Here is a 15,030-nt window from a genome sequence, read left to right as displayed (position 1 = left end):
TAACTTTTTTAAGCTTATAAGTTGAACTTATAAGCAAAAAAAAAAAAAAAAATAAGATGGGAGGGAGGTACTTTTTTTTTTTGGCTTATAAGCACTCTGCTTATAAGCTAGTTTGACCAAGTATATTACCACATTGTCCTTGTTTAATTTTAAAATTCCTTAGTATACCTTTGTTTAATGTAGTACATTTTTTAGTCATTTTATAATAAAATATACTTATAAGCCACATTTTACCAAACACGTCAACTACTTATCAGGCACTTATAAGTATTTTAACCAAACACGTAATTGCTTAAAATTTCAAATGCTTAGCTTATAAGCACTTGTTGCTTATAAGCTAATTTTCATAAGCTCAGACAAACACCCCCTATAACAATATAACAGCAAATAAATTCCAACCAATTAAAAATGCGTAGAGAAATGAATACATTATCAACATCAAAAGTTTAATAATAAACTGGAAAAACCAAAAGAAAACAATGACAAATAAGAATTATGAATTACACACCTGTCTTTCTTTAGATAAATTATATAACAAACTATTACATAATGGACATCTATATAGAGGATTCAAAGTAATTAATACTGCAACTAATATAATGCATTTTTCACATTCTCAAAAATAAATAATACACGTTATCAATCCATTAGTATTCATGCCTATCCATGCATGTATACCCTTTCACCAAAAAAAAAAAAAAAAAAAAAATGCGCCACTTCACATTCACATATACAAAAGCAATATAACCATCAAAACAATTACTTTTAAGTATGAATGACAAAGGTTTCTACAAAACAATGAATGCATGTGAATTATCAGTATTTATCAGATTAAATAATAAACAAACAAATAACAATTTCAACATTTAATATGAATGTTAATGTGAAAGACTTCTACAAAACATTGAATGTGAATGTGAACAGTTTCTACAAACCAAATAACAATTTCAGCATTTAATGTGAATGTGGATGTTAGAAATTAATACAGAACATTGAATGCAAATGTAAAGCATTTGTATCTAAGAGCCGAATGTGGAGGGATTCAACCTTCTTAATGCAGAATAAAATAAAATAATTAATTTATTAATATGTCATTAATTGAATAAAATTCTTTATGATTAAAATTTGGGAGGTGAAGGGTTAGTATTAATGAGAATGTGATATAGATATATAGGCTTCGTTTGGTTCGCTTATTAGTATTCCCAAAAAAATTAAACAGTAAAATGTCATTATTTCCAAAATATTATTCTATATTTTTCAATTTCTTTTAAATCTCCTAAATTTTTTAATTTAACTAAACACTCCCAAATATTTTTTTTAGAAATTGCAAAAACACTCCGGTCACCCTCCGATGGTGGTAGTCGGCTGTCGGTATTTAATGGGTGGGTTGGGGGTGTTTTTGTTAACTTTTAATATTTTATTATAAGAGTGTTTAGTAAATAAACAAACATAGGGGATATTTTTATTAATTTTCAAATCCTACATCGTAATACCCGCCCAATTTAACTTTTTTCAAAAGATTATTCTAAAAATTATCAGAATAATGAACCAAACGGAGCCATAGATATTTTAACTTTTAATTTGAAGTTGAATGGTTCATTTAACTTTTAAATACATCCACTAACCATCAACCAGTTACATCCTAGCACATTAATTATAGACATTTGCAATAATTATAGAGCTCCTAAGATAGAGATCCTGTTGGAATCTTACATGGAATTTAAAAGATTCTGCTGGAATCCTACATGGAGTCCAAATGGTGATCGAGGGTGGGCTTTAGGATTATATGGATATATAGATAAGTTCTTTTAAAACAATCTTTTTATTATATGCGCCAAATGTGATTTATGAAATTAAAGAATTTAAAGAAATGAAAACATTTTGAGGTTACACCTATGCAAAATGGTATAATTTTGTTATTAACTTTTCTAAAAAAAAATTATTGGAAAAACCCTATTCACATTTCAAATGTAAGAGGACTTTTGAAAGAAAATCATACTTAGATAGGAATTAGTAGGATTTAATAACTTTTAATTTTTATTTAGAAAAAAAAAAGAAAATAAATACTGTCTGTCATTTAGTATAAGAGTAATGTTACACTTATAAAAAAAAAAATCTTATAAAGATCTCCATACAAAGTGATGTGGCAAAAAATGAATGAAAGAGTGAATATAATGAGTTTGACTTTTTGTTTCATTCTTCCATTTATTTTTTGCGACCCCACTTTATATGTAAATTTTTGTAAGGATAATATTATTGCTAGTATAAACTATAAAGGTGTTTGAAGGAATTTTCCTTTCTCTATACTATGGAAAGGAGGTATATTTATCAAAAAAAAAAAAAAAAAAAAAATGATAAGAATCACATTATATATATATATAAAACTCATTTAAGTTATTATTTTTTCTTATAACACATTGTAATAGTGGTGGTGGGGTGGAAGGCTAATGGTATTGTAATGGGCCCAATAAATTCAATTTAGGTCCATTAAAGCCCACATCTTGTTTAAGTTAAGTTTTATTGTAATGGGCCCTACAAATTCAATTTTGGCCCATTGGTATTGGTATATGATTTAACTTGTTATTTGTTTGACAATAAGGTCTATTTTTTTTTTTTTTTTGTTAATCAGGAGTGTTTTGGTCAGTTTGTGTGCAACTTAATTAAATTAACAATCGAGTAAATCCTTTTAGTGGCCACCCCTATTAGTGTTTGGGGAACTCAAACTCGAGGATTTTTGTTGGATTCTTTCACTTTTTTACCATCAGGTCTAGTTTGATCTGGTGCAAGCTAAGAACTGTAATATTATTTATATGACATAACTTGGAATTAGTTAAGATACTAAAGTGTGGATTCAATAATGTTGATACATAAATCTGCACCAACTAGAGAATTTCGATTGACCTTGCCGGAACCGAAATAGACGTGTGCATGATTTAATGAAAATCAGCAATGAAGGAATAATGAATGCAGTAAAGTAAATGGCAAAAAGGATTTTAAAGTGGTTTGGCGAGATGAACTCTTGAGCCTACGTCCATTGTTCTTTGTATTTGCTGTGAGAGCTTACAATAGTAATTCTAAGAATATTTTCCAATCACTTCCTCGTCGTTTGAGGGGGTTTATATACAAACTTTATATAAAGGAAAGAGCGAAATTAAAGGGATCACAATTGAATTGAAATGCAACTCTGATATTCTCACGATTGGGTGCTGTGATTGCGCAAGGATTGCCGCCAATCTGATCATTCCCAAGATATCTAGGATTTGAAGTTATCTGGGAATTGGTCGAATGATCATGGGAATTGTTCGCAACTAGCTTGTGCTGGGTCGAACTATATCTCGACGAGCTTATGTTGGGTCGGATAATCAGTGGAGTCGAGTTGGTTTTGGATCAAACTATATCCTTGCAATGCTTCGAGCTTGGTGAAAAAATCACACACAGCATCTGTCCCCTAATGTTCAATGCTCATTTCGAGCTTTGAAGACTATTGCTCAATTTAATATCAAGCTTGGTGTCGTCAGTAGCCCATCAGACACAGGCTCGGTCGAGCTTTGAGGGTCGAACCCATGATCGGTCGACATACTTTACACTTGGATCTTCTTTCCTCTATGACACTTATCAAACTTGGAATATAAATGGTTAGGACAATTATGTAAATTACGTGCAGTCATGTCGCATTAAATGCAACAGCCTTTGGCAGTCACGTTTCGTCGCATGTGGGTGACTATAGCTGTCCACGCACGGAGTTGAGGCAACCTGTAATGATGGTTATGATCGCAACAGTCTGACGGTTCGTCGCTTCTCACAGATGTTGACACATGGCCACGTCCAGGGGTTGAGATTACTCAATAAATGGAGGGTTGAGATTCACTATAGATTGACGGCTACGATTGAACCCCGCTCTTTCATCTCCTATGCAAGCCACTATAAAACCGAGTGAAGTCTTCAGAAACTTACTCAACTTGCAAAAATTCTTTGATGTCTTTTGCTTATTCTGTTGTTGCTTCATCATCGTCATGGTGTTCTTTACAGCGAGTTCTTCCCCTTCTCTTATTTTGCTAAGGCTTATTTCCCTCTCTTTAGTTGCTTTCTTGATTTTCGCGGCTGAGGGTGGCCATTATCCTGGCCACATTGAGTCTTTTAGGGCTTTACTAGGGTTTTTAAGCTTGTCTCCAACAGCCTTGGGTTTCAAGAGGATTTAACGCGATGGCCGCTGGAACCCTGGTAGGTCATGTGAATTTGTTGTTTGGCATGAGCTATCTCGGTTGCCTAAACTGAAAGCAAAGTGTGGATAGGTCGTCGAGTTTTTCGAGCCCTGATATATGTTCGCTTCTGTTTCAAGTACCCAGACGCGAGCTTTAATTATGTCTTCGTCTAGTAGCCACATGATTGATCACATGTTTGATTCACTCGCGGGTTCGGCAGTCCTCGAGGGTATAATCCTCGAGGTTTCTGAGGAAATTGTCATGCGGAGCTCAGACCCAAATGCGGCGAGCTTGTCCAATCGTGCCTCAATGTAGTTGGCTCAATCCAAGCAGTCTCCAGCTCATAGGCTGCAGAGGGAACCGCAATCCTCGATTAATGTTGAGGACTTGAGGCGCATAAGAGAGACTTAATTTGATGGTTCCCGAGAATTCTTCTCGGAAGAATCCTCCACCTCGGTGGGTAGCAACCTCTAAGACTCTCCTAAGATGTGGGGTATCTATTCCCCCTCAATATTTTATTGATAGTGTTCTGAGACGGTTTGACATCATTCCTCTTTAGCTGTATGCGAATTCATACGTCATAATCATAGGTCTGTATATAGCATACATGATCGCCGACTTGGGCGAGCCATCCGTTGAGGAACTCGTCCATCTATATAGATTAAAGAAAGGGCAAGACCAGGCATACTACCTTTCCAAGGCGAGGAAGGTACATTTCAATGGGCTGGTCGACGTCCCAAAGAAGGTCCCGTATTGGGACCCCAATTTTTTTTTTTATGAGGCTCGGGAGACTGGTGTTTTTGCTTCAGAAGTGAGTAAGACTTCAAACTATCAGTGCGTGCGAAGATTGCTTTCAAGCTTTATTTTTAAGCTAACTGAGTTGCTTTGCTTTGTAGTTAACGTTGAACAAAACTATTTCCCCACTGTGAGCTTGAAGAGGCTTTAACACTTCAGTGACCTTCCCGACAGACAGCGTAACATCAGTGAGATCATCACGTTTCCTCATTTGAGTGTGTACGAATTCTGTCAGGATAACGCAAAGTTTCTTACCATTCTCAAGAAAGGTTAAATTATTGCTTGCTCGTGCTTATTTCTCCCGCGTCGATAGGTCACTACTATTTGCTTCTTTTTTTGTTTTACAGAAATGTGGGTCGAGAAACCAAAGGGCTTTAAGAAGAAGACGGCAGCTTTCGCAGCTGCCAAGATGACGTCGGTTGCTTTGGCGATGAAGCAACCCACTAATATTGCCGATGTGAAGTGTAGCGGGGGTGAACTTGAGGAAGGCCCAAATGCGAAGAAGCCTGTGACTATCTCAAAGGCAGTTGGTAAGAAAGGTGCCCGCAAGCCCTAAAAGGGCCTATCAAAGAAGACATTTGAGCTAACTAGAGGCTTAGGGAAATAGAAGGCACTCGAGCAGTACGACAACTCGAGTAAGAAGAAATCGACTAAGCCTTTGAGAGGCTTGGGGAAATAGAAGGTGGTCGAGCCGTAGGTTGGCTCGGGCAAGGAGGTCGTCGTGCAGGCTGGTAGCCCAAATAAGTCAGTGGCTAAGGATTGGGCTAAGAAGAAATCCGCTCCAATGGTCCAAACTACTACTGCTGGGGGAAGTAAGTCCAACTTGTCTCAGTAGGGAGGCAAGAAGATGGACGAGGCAGCTTGGGCTGCGATCGGTGCTTTGATCGACCAACTCCCTGACCATATTAGCATTGGGGTCGCGACATCCAGGAATGACATCACCCCTTGAACATTCAGGTGTTAGAGACTCATCTCCCACCAAGATGCTGGCCTGGGTGTGCAGCTATGCGACGAAGGTACCAGTAGCTCGCCCTTTTTTTTCTTTTACTTGCATGTTATCACTACCTGTTGACTTTCCATCCTAGTTTTTTTAGGCTACCATGGCAAGTAGGCTTCTCTACAATGAGTGCTATCCCACGTTGGAAGGCACTCATAAAGGGTGGCAACTAGAGGAGACAGTGAATGAGGACGTTTTGGCCAGGGCCAAGGTTACGGAGGAGGAGAAGGATGCCAAGCAGGCTGAGCTCGAGCGGCTTAGGGAGGAGATGATAGCCTTTGGGGTCAAGGAAAGGGAGTTTCTTGACAAAATCAGGTCAACGAGGTTGAACAAGCTAAGGCTGAAGTAGAAGCAATCGAGGCAGAGAAAAGTTTGTCACAACAGCGGGGTGCCAATAATAAGCTGAATTTTGAGCTTTCCTTGGCCCAAAAGGCTGTTTCAGATTGGGAGGCCAAGTTCAAACAAACCTCGCTTGACCTTGCCTAGGAGGCAGAAGGTCGACAGAAGGCTGAAGCTAAGGCTGAGCAACTCACACTTCAAATTGATGAGCTAAGTAAGGCCATCTCCACTCGGGCTTGGTAGACGTAGGTCTTCCTCTTGCAAAAGTTGTGGAAAGCCACCCCTCGATCGACTTCTCTTTCCTCCTGCGAGCTTATCAGAGAGAGGTCGATAAGATGAGGATCGAAGCTCAGGGAATGGCCTACGTATACTCGAAAGGTAAGGAGGAGAATGGCCTCAAGTAAGAAGTCGAGGATCCGACTCCCCTGGCTACACTTCCCCCTAAAGCTGTCGATCTTTCTCCGGGAGAGGCTCCCAACCTTGAAGAGGCCACTACTAATACTTCTGTCGAGGAACCGTCTCTTACAATCGATGGCGAGCACCCTGGTCTGGCCAAAGATGATGTCCCTACTCCCCCACTTGCCTGAAAGATTATTATATCTCTTTTTCTCTTTTTTTTTTTTTTTTTAAGTTGTCATCAAACTTTATAATGAATAGAAGATATTTTGGTATATCCCCATCGGGCGAATTTTTTTTTTTTTAATTTCCTATAGAGCCATTTCAATCACCCTAATCGGACTTGTCATAAAAAATCTGAATCTGCTCCAAGTTATGCGTAGCTCGCTTCTTGAGGGGCTTTTTTGAATATATGCAAGAAAATCTTATGTGACAACTCCGATTTCAAATCCATTGTCCATTTCAAGTTTTGGTCGCTAGTTTAAGGCCGATTTCCTTCGACATGTTTTTCTGAAATTTTTTCGAGTTTAACTTCGTCAATTCGGGATATTTCACCCTTATAGAGTTGGATTTTGGTGTGGCTTATTGAGATAAGCTGCCTTTTTTTGGACTCTTGACTCTGAGTTATTTTTTAAATGTTATCGCGTAGGTCGCGATGAATAATAAGTGTTAAATGAGTAAAAATAATAATGATGAGCAAAGAAAGATTTTGAATAATATATCTTTTATTGATAAAGTACTTTGGCTGCGAACAGCCTTACAATGAATGATAAAAGAAAGACATACGTGGAACCCAACTGCTCATTGGTAATACCTTCACAAATGGTCGGTGTTCTAGGCTGAGGCGTTCTAGGTGAAAAATTCTTGGTGCGAGCTTTTTAGAGATCCTAAAAGGACCTTCCCATTTAGGCCCCAAGTGCCCTTAAGTTCAGGTTTTGGGTACCCTGGACGACCTTTCTGAGAACTAGATCGCCCACTTTAAAGTCTTTGTTTTTTACTTTGATGTTAAAATATTGTCTGACTCGCTGTTGATATGAGGCGAGCCTTAACTGAGACTTGGCCTGATGCTCTTTGATTAGGTCTAGCCTCAGGCGGAGAAGGTCTTCATTTATTTCTTTGTCAAAAACTTCCTTTCAGAACAAACTGATTCTCACTTCAATCGGGGCCATTGCTTCGCACCCGTATGATAGAGAGAATGGGGTTTCTCTTATCGAGCTTCTAGTTATCGTTCTATAGGACCAAAAAGCTTCAAGCAATTCTTTGGTCCATCTTCCTTTCAGGGCATCGAACTTCTTTTTAATGGTGTGTTTGATGACCTTGTTTAGAGCCTCTACTTGACCATTGGCTTAAGGCTGATAAATAGTGGCGAAACTCTTCTTGATGCCTAGCTGTTCGTAGAAAGATCTAAAGTCTTCACCGTCGAACTGTTTCCTATTGTCAGTTATTATAATGTAGGGGATTCTGAACTGACAAATGATGTTTTTGTAGACGAAATTCTTCAGCTTGTTCGACGTGATAGTAACTAAAGGCTAGACTTCTACCCATTTGGTGAAGTAGTCAACGACAACCACTGCAAACTTAACACCCCATTTTCCTTGAGGCAAAGGGTCGATTATGTCGATACCCTAGATTGCAAATGGCTAGGGGCTTTCAGTGTAGTTAATTCTTGAGGTGGAGCTCGTGGAGTATCTGCAGATATCTGGCATCTGTCGCATCTGTGCACATAGCCCGTTGCATCGTCAAAAACCGTTGGCTAGTAATAACCTTGACGAAGTACTTTGTATGCTATAGATATGCCTCCTGCATGGTTCCCACAAATCCCCTCATGGATCTCCCTTATAACATAATATGCGTCCTCATGGTTGATACATCATAGTAGCGGTACATTGAATCCGTGCTTATACAACTTATCATTGATGAGCGTGTACCGAGCTGACTTTGCACGTAGTGTTCTAGCTTCAGTTCTTCCTTCTCACAGTGTACCATCCCTTAGGTAGGCAATGATTGCGTCCATCCAACTGTATCTCTGACTCGTTGTTAAGACTGACTCTTGTGAAGCGGAGGTGCTTGGTCTTGGGTGGAATTTAACTGGTATGGAATCAACTTTCTCTTGGTTCATTGCAGAGGCTAGGTGGGCTAAATCATCATCTATCGAGTTCTTCTCCCTTGGGATCCAAAGAACTACAAAGGATCTGATTTCACCAACTGGAGGTAGGACGACATCTTATCTTCCTTTGCCTGGTACTCTCCGATAATCTGGTGGACTACGAGCTGGGAATCACTGTAAATTTAATGGACTTTACCCCTTTTTCTTTGGTGGCGGATCCCTGTGAGCAACCCCTCGTACTCAACCTCGTTGTTGGAGGTGACGAACCCTAATCTTACTGCGGCTCTGATCGGGTTTCCCTCAGGACTTTCAAGCACGAGCCTTGCTCCTGCCTCCTTTTCGTTCGAGGAGCCATCCACATACAAAGTCTATTGCCATAGGTCATTGAGCTTTGGCTTCTGCTGCTCGACTTCTTTCGAGGTATTTGCCCCTAGCGGGCTTGGTTCCCCTCCTGGCTGATAAGAGAATTCTGATATGAAATTCTCCAAAGCTTGACCTTTGATTGCCATTCTCGGGATGCACTTGATATCGTGTTGACTCATTTCCATTGTCCATTGGATCAATCTACCCGATGTCTCGGGCTTTTGCATTATTTTCTTCAACGAAAAGTTGGTTAACAAGTGAATGGAATACGTCTGGAAATAAGGCCGCTGCTTCTTGGTGGCGATGACAAGGGCGTAGGTGAGCTTCTCCATTTCAATGTATCTCGTCTCCGCATCGAGTAACCTTTTGCTGACATAGTATACCAGCCACTACACTCCTCCCTCTTCGCGTACCAATGTTATGCTGATAGTGGACTTTGATACCGACAAATACAATAGCAGTGGCTTGCCCTGGATGGGCTTTGACTTATTCTCTAGCGCCCTGAATCCCTATGGAAGTGGGGCCTGGAGAACCTCATCTATAAAGGGGGAACTCACTATTTCTTCTGCTGCACCGTTCTAGCGGGCCCTTAGATCGTTGAGCATTCTCTGCACATGATCTAAGTCTTTATTGTGATTGTCCTGGCTGGCTCTGTTTAACCTTACCTCGAGCAAGTGAGTTCGCAAATCTATCTCTTGTGAACCCCTTCCATTACGCGTATTGATGCGCAAGGTTGAGTCATGATGGCTTGGTTGATAAGTGTTATCACACTCGTCAGTGCGTTGCTCATGATGTCGGTTATAACTGAAACGTCGATCATTGCCAGATTGGTGCACATTACTCGTCTCACAAGCTTGCGAGGATCGGGCTTATCTTGGGCGTGGGTTAAGATCGGCACGCTGACGTTGAGGATTCTGCTAGGTAGGTCGAGTGTCTTGTGGGCGACAATTACCTTCGCTTTCACCATTGGTTGTTTCCCCGACGGCCTCCTAGGGTTTGTTCGTCTGTGAGACTCACGCTCATGAGCAGAGTGCAGCCGTTGACGTCGAGGATGTCAGTTGCCACTTGGCGCCGATGAGCCAGACTGGTCCTCGGTTGAAGTCCGACCCATCGGGGTAGGATTAGTGAAGCACGACTGGTCGACCCATCGGGGTAGGATTAGTGAAACGCGACTGGTCAAGGTTCTAGGCAGTTGGTTGCTGATTTCTCATCTCAACCACGTTCGGTTGCACTGCTTATGCAACATAGTTTTGATCATCTCCACCAGCTGGCCATTTTTGGGGTTTGACATTCCTACCCCCTGGTTATTCGTGGCATGCTGAGATGGCGGCAATGGTGGTCGACGCCCAGCGGCATCTTGTTGCACCTCCTGATGGGTGGTTTCCATATCGTCGTGGTTTCTAGTGGTGGTTTTTTATCTTGTACGCGCCATCGTGGGCCTGAAGTGGTTAAATTGTTGTGGCTGTTTGTCGGAATTTCTAAGATGTTAGCGGAGGGCCCTCTTTCTAGCGCTAAAATGTTGATACAAAGATCTGCACCAACAAGAGAATTTCGATTAACCCTGCCGGAACCGGAATGGATGTGCGCGTGATTTAATGAAAATCAGCAATGAAGGAATAATGAATGTAGTAAAGTAAATGACAAAAAGGATTTTAAAGTGGTTTGACGAGATTAACTCTTGAGCCTATGTCCACTGTTCTTTATATTTGTTGTGAGAGCTTACAATAGTAATTATAGGAATATTGTCCAACCCCTTCCTCATCGTTTGAGGGGGTTTATATACAAATTTTGTACAAAGGAGAGAGTGAAATTAAAAAGATTACAATTAAATTGAAATACAACTCCGATATTCTCGTGATTGTGTGCTGTGATTGCGCAAGGACTGTTGCCAATCTAATAATTCTAGAGATATTTAAGATATGAAGTTATCTGAAAAAAGGTCGAATGATTATTCGGATTACTCACGACTAACTTATGTTGGGTCGAGCTATATCTCGATAAGCTTATATTAGGTCAAACAATCAGTGAAGTAAAGCTAGTTCTAGATCAAATTATATCCTTGTGATTCTTTAAGCTTGCACACAACAAATAACCAAGAGGTTGACGGTCAGTTTCGAAATCGGTTTCATTAGACGAGGTCAGGAATTTCTAAATTATTTATATAAAATAAAAAAAATAAAAAAACTCATACAAAAGTGGATACAAAACCCTCCATTAAAAAATTATTTTCTTCATTCTCGGTGAACTCAAGTGAACAGTGGCTGCTACTGCTGCAGAATCAAACCCCGTTCTCCATTGCTGGTAAGATCCGCATTCTGATTTTTTCTTTCAGTTCTTGTTATTTGTTGAGCCAAGTATTATCAGTTCTTCCAGTTTTAGGTTCTCTATGTGTGGCTAAGAAGAATTTGGTTTTCTGGGTTGCTTTGGTTTTTTGATTTTGATGGAGGTGCGGTCCATTTAGGTAAAGATTTTAATTTTAACATGAAATGTCTAGTCTTTGGAGCTTGTTGAGCCAGATGTTATTCAGTTCTTTCAGTTTTACGTTCTTTATTTTGTACCTTAGAAGAATTTGGTTTCTGGTTTGCTTTTGTTTTTTGATTTTGATGGAGTTTCAGTCCATTTACTTAAAGATTTTAATTTTAACATGAAATGTCCAGTCTTTTGATCTTATTAAGCCAAATATTATTGGTTTTTTCAGTTTAAGTTATCTATGTGTATCTTAGCAGAATATGGTTTCTGGGTTGCTTTTGTTTTATGATTTTCATGGTGGTTCAGACCATTTATCTAAAGAATCTAAATTTAACATGAAATTTCTCACTTTTATGCAGGTTTGTGTTTGCGTTCGTGTTCTTGAAGTTGAAGATGAAGGCCCTTCGTGCAATTCAATCTTTAGAGTTCTCTTCTATTTTTGGAGGGAATTTCTCAATTACAAGGTAGCATTTTATTTTTATTTATTAATATTGTAACATTTGTTTATATTTGGAGTTGGTAGGAATTGAAATTAAAGGGTTTAGGTATTTGGGGAAATGATGCATGCTTGATTTTAATTTTGTGATTTTAGTGTTTTGGGATGTCATTCATAGTTTAGTTCAGGTTAATAGATTTCTAATTCAAAAGGTTTGAAGTAAAGTTAAGAGTGTCTTGGAATTTCAAGTAATACTTTCTGTCTTGTGATAGTGTAGAGAATTTGTGAAGTCTCTGAAGTGCAAGGAAATTGCATTTGATAAGTTTTGTTGAACTAAGAATCTTCTAATCCCCAATCCTCCATTTTGCTGCAGTTTTTTTTTATTCTTCTCAATTTTTGTTAAGCAGTGCATTGACTTCCTTTCATCTTTCTGCAGGAGTCGAGCTACTTTTCCTCAGAAGCTCTTCTTTTGCCGAGCAAAGTTTGGTATGCTAGTAGTCTTTCTAGTGCTGTTCCTACCTCCATATAAACCTAAAATTGAGTGCATTTATATATATTCCTTTGTTTTGTACCACTCACGCTGTGTTTATACTTTATATGATGACAGCTGAGTCTGGGGTAGATGGATCTTTCAGCTTAAGAGTAGTATCTCCAACCTCGTTAGCGGCTGAAAAGGAAGAAGCCAAGGCTGTCTTAACCTTATTCATGAAGAAACAAGGTCTGAGCAAGGCCGTTGCGGCAAGAACCATCAATAAATCAGACCTTTTTATCGACCATCTTGTCTCAAGGCTCCATTTAGTTCATAAATCTCGGTATCTAGCAGGTTTGATTGCGACATGTTACTTTTTTTGTGATAACTGTTTTGTCGGTGTCTCTTTCTCTTGTCATGTTCCCCAGCTTATCAAATTTCAATTGAAAGTGCAGGAAGAGAGTTCGCAACTCTTGAGATTAGGGATGCCCTTATACCATACCTTGAAACTCTGCACGAAGATTATGGGAACATTCTGGTAGAATTAGTTGAGAACTTTCCTAATGCACCCGTTAAGGAAAGGCCAGCGGCGCAAGTTTCTGCATCCCATCCCACTGTTGACTCCAAGAGGCTAAAAGCTGTCTCTCGAGTGAGTGAGGCAGGGCCTAAGGGAGATCTCCACCCTCAAGTTCTCTACCTCATAGAGCTTGGCATGGACCTTGAGCGGATTAAGTTAATTACACGCAGATTTACTGCTTTTTCCTACTACAGCTTGGAGGGAAAAATCAAGCCCTTTGTTGAGTTTCTTCTTGATCTTGGGGTACCTAAATCAGATATTCCTGTAATTCTTACTAAAAGTCCTCAACTGTGTGGACTTAGTCTCTCTGAAAACCTAATACCCACCATGATATTCTTAGAAGACTTGGGTGTGGACAAGAAACAATGGGCTAAAATTATACGCCGTTGTCCCACAGTTCTCACTTGTAGCAAGCAAAAGATTAAGTCAACTGTAGATTTCCTCTATGAGATGGGCATCTTGGCCGAGAGCATAGGTAAGATCTTAACTCGGTGCCCAAACATTATAAGTTACAGTGTTGAAGACAAGCTACGACCAACAGCTGAGTATTTCTGATCATTAGGAGTTGACGTTTCCGTTCTTCTCCAGCGATCTCCACAGAGTGTTGGTCTTAGTATTGAGGCCAACCTTAAGCCTGTGACAGAATTTTTCATCGAGAGGGGATTCAGGATGGAGGAAATTGGGATCATGATTTCTAGATATACATCTCTGTATACTTTCAGCCTGAAAGAGAACTTGATACCCAAATGGGAGTTCTTTTTGACCATGGACTACGACAAGTCTGAGCTGGTAAAGTTCCCTACGTATTTCGGTTACAGTTTAGAAGAGAGGATCAAACCTTGGTATGCACGCGTAAAGGAGTGCGGAGTGACAGTCAGTCTGAAGCAGGTGTTATCACTATCAAGCTGCGACTTTGATAAAACTCTGAATAAGAAAATGAAGAAAATTGCTTTCAGAAGAGGGTTCAACTGATAGTAATGGCAAGGGATGATTCTCAAGCCTGATATTAAGCCATACAACATCTAGGCAGAGAATGTATGGAAATGGTTGTGGTTGCAGCTATGGACGTGCCATTTTTATGCTCAACTTTAACCAGTAGAAGAAATATACTTCTGCAGAATGTTGTCTGCTGGAGGAACGACAATTTATATATCGTTGTCTTCCCAGCCTCTTTTCAGCAACTCATGTCTCTTATATCTCTTTTATGTTTGTTCAAACTTTGCCATCTTTATGGTGGCAAGTTGTGTGATACAAATATGTTGGCTAGCGCATGGACGTGGTGATTTTAGCTGTTTTCTAATATCTATATGGCTTTTTCACTTGAAGATGGAGATTCACTGTGCAACGCCCACAACTTCACATGAAGATGGAGATTCGCCGTGCAATGACATTGACCCTCACCGTGTACCTGGAGTTATTCTGCAGGAGTTGATCAAATTCTTACCTTCTTATTGCCATTTTTAGAGTTTTTCACATGCATTAGGATGAGAAAAGGATTTAGTCCGGAATCCTTTTTCATGAATGATAGTTGTATAAAATGACTTAAGAAAAACTTCCAACTTTCCATCAAAATTTGGTGATTTAGTTGTTCACTCTTTCTTTAGTTTTATTACTGCTTTTACGAATTTGATCATCATGGACCTTGTGAAGTTAATTCTTTTTCCATATTTAATTCTCAAAACGTACTCAAAATTGATTAAATAATGAACCAGATCATAAATTCACCGAACAAAATAGGTATTTACAATGGTCATTTTCCATTATTAAACATGGGATCATTGATTTTGTGGATACCAATATCAGAGATGGGCTCAATTGGCTACTCATCTCCCTCCACTAAAGAAACAGGATTTGAAGGTTCTCTGCTGATTTCATCTGCA

The 15,030-nt window shown here is 39.4% G+C and overlaps 1 pseudogene; it reads left to right on the top strand.

The window, feature by feature from the left end:
* Nucleotides 1-11,402: 11,402 nt before the first annotated feature.
* LOC116143053 lies at nt 11,403-14,713 on the top strand (annotated as a pseudogene).
* The last annotated feature ends 317 nt before the right edge of the window (nt 14,714-15,030 follow it).

The sequence above is a fragment of the Pistacia vera genome, unplaced genomic scaffold, assembly GCF_008641045.1.
Source record: "Pistacia vera cultivar Batoury unplaced genomic scaffold, PisVer_v2 Contig1132, whole genome shotgun sequence".
Classification (NCBI taxonomy): domain Eukaryota; kingdom Viridiplantae; phylum Streptophyta; class Magnoliopsida; order Sapindales; family Anacardiaceae; genus Pistacia; species Pistacia vera.
Note: the sequence above shows the minus strand (reverse complement) of the source record. Positions and strands in the feature narration are given on the sequence as shown.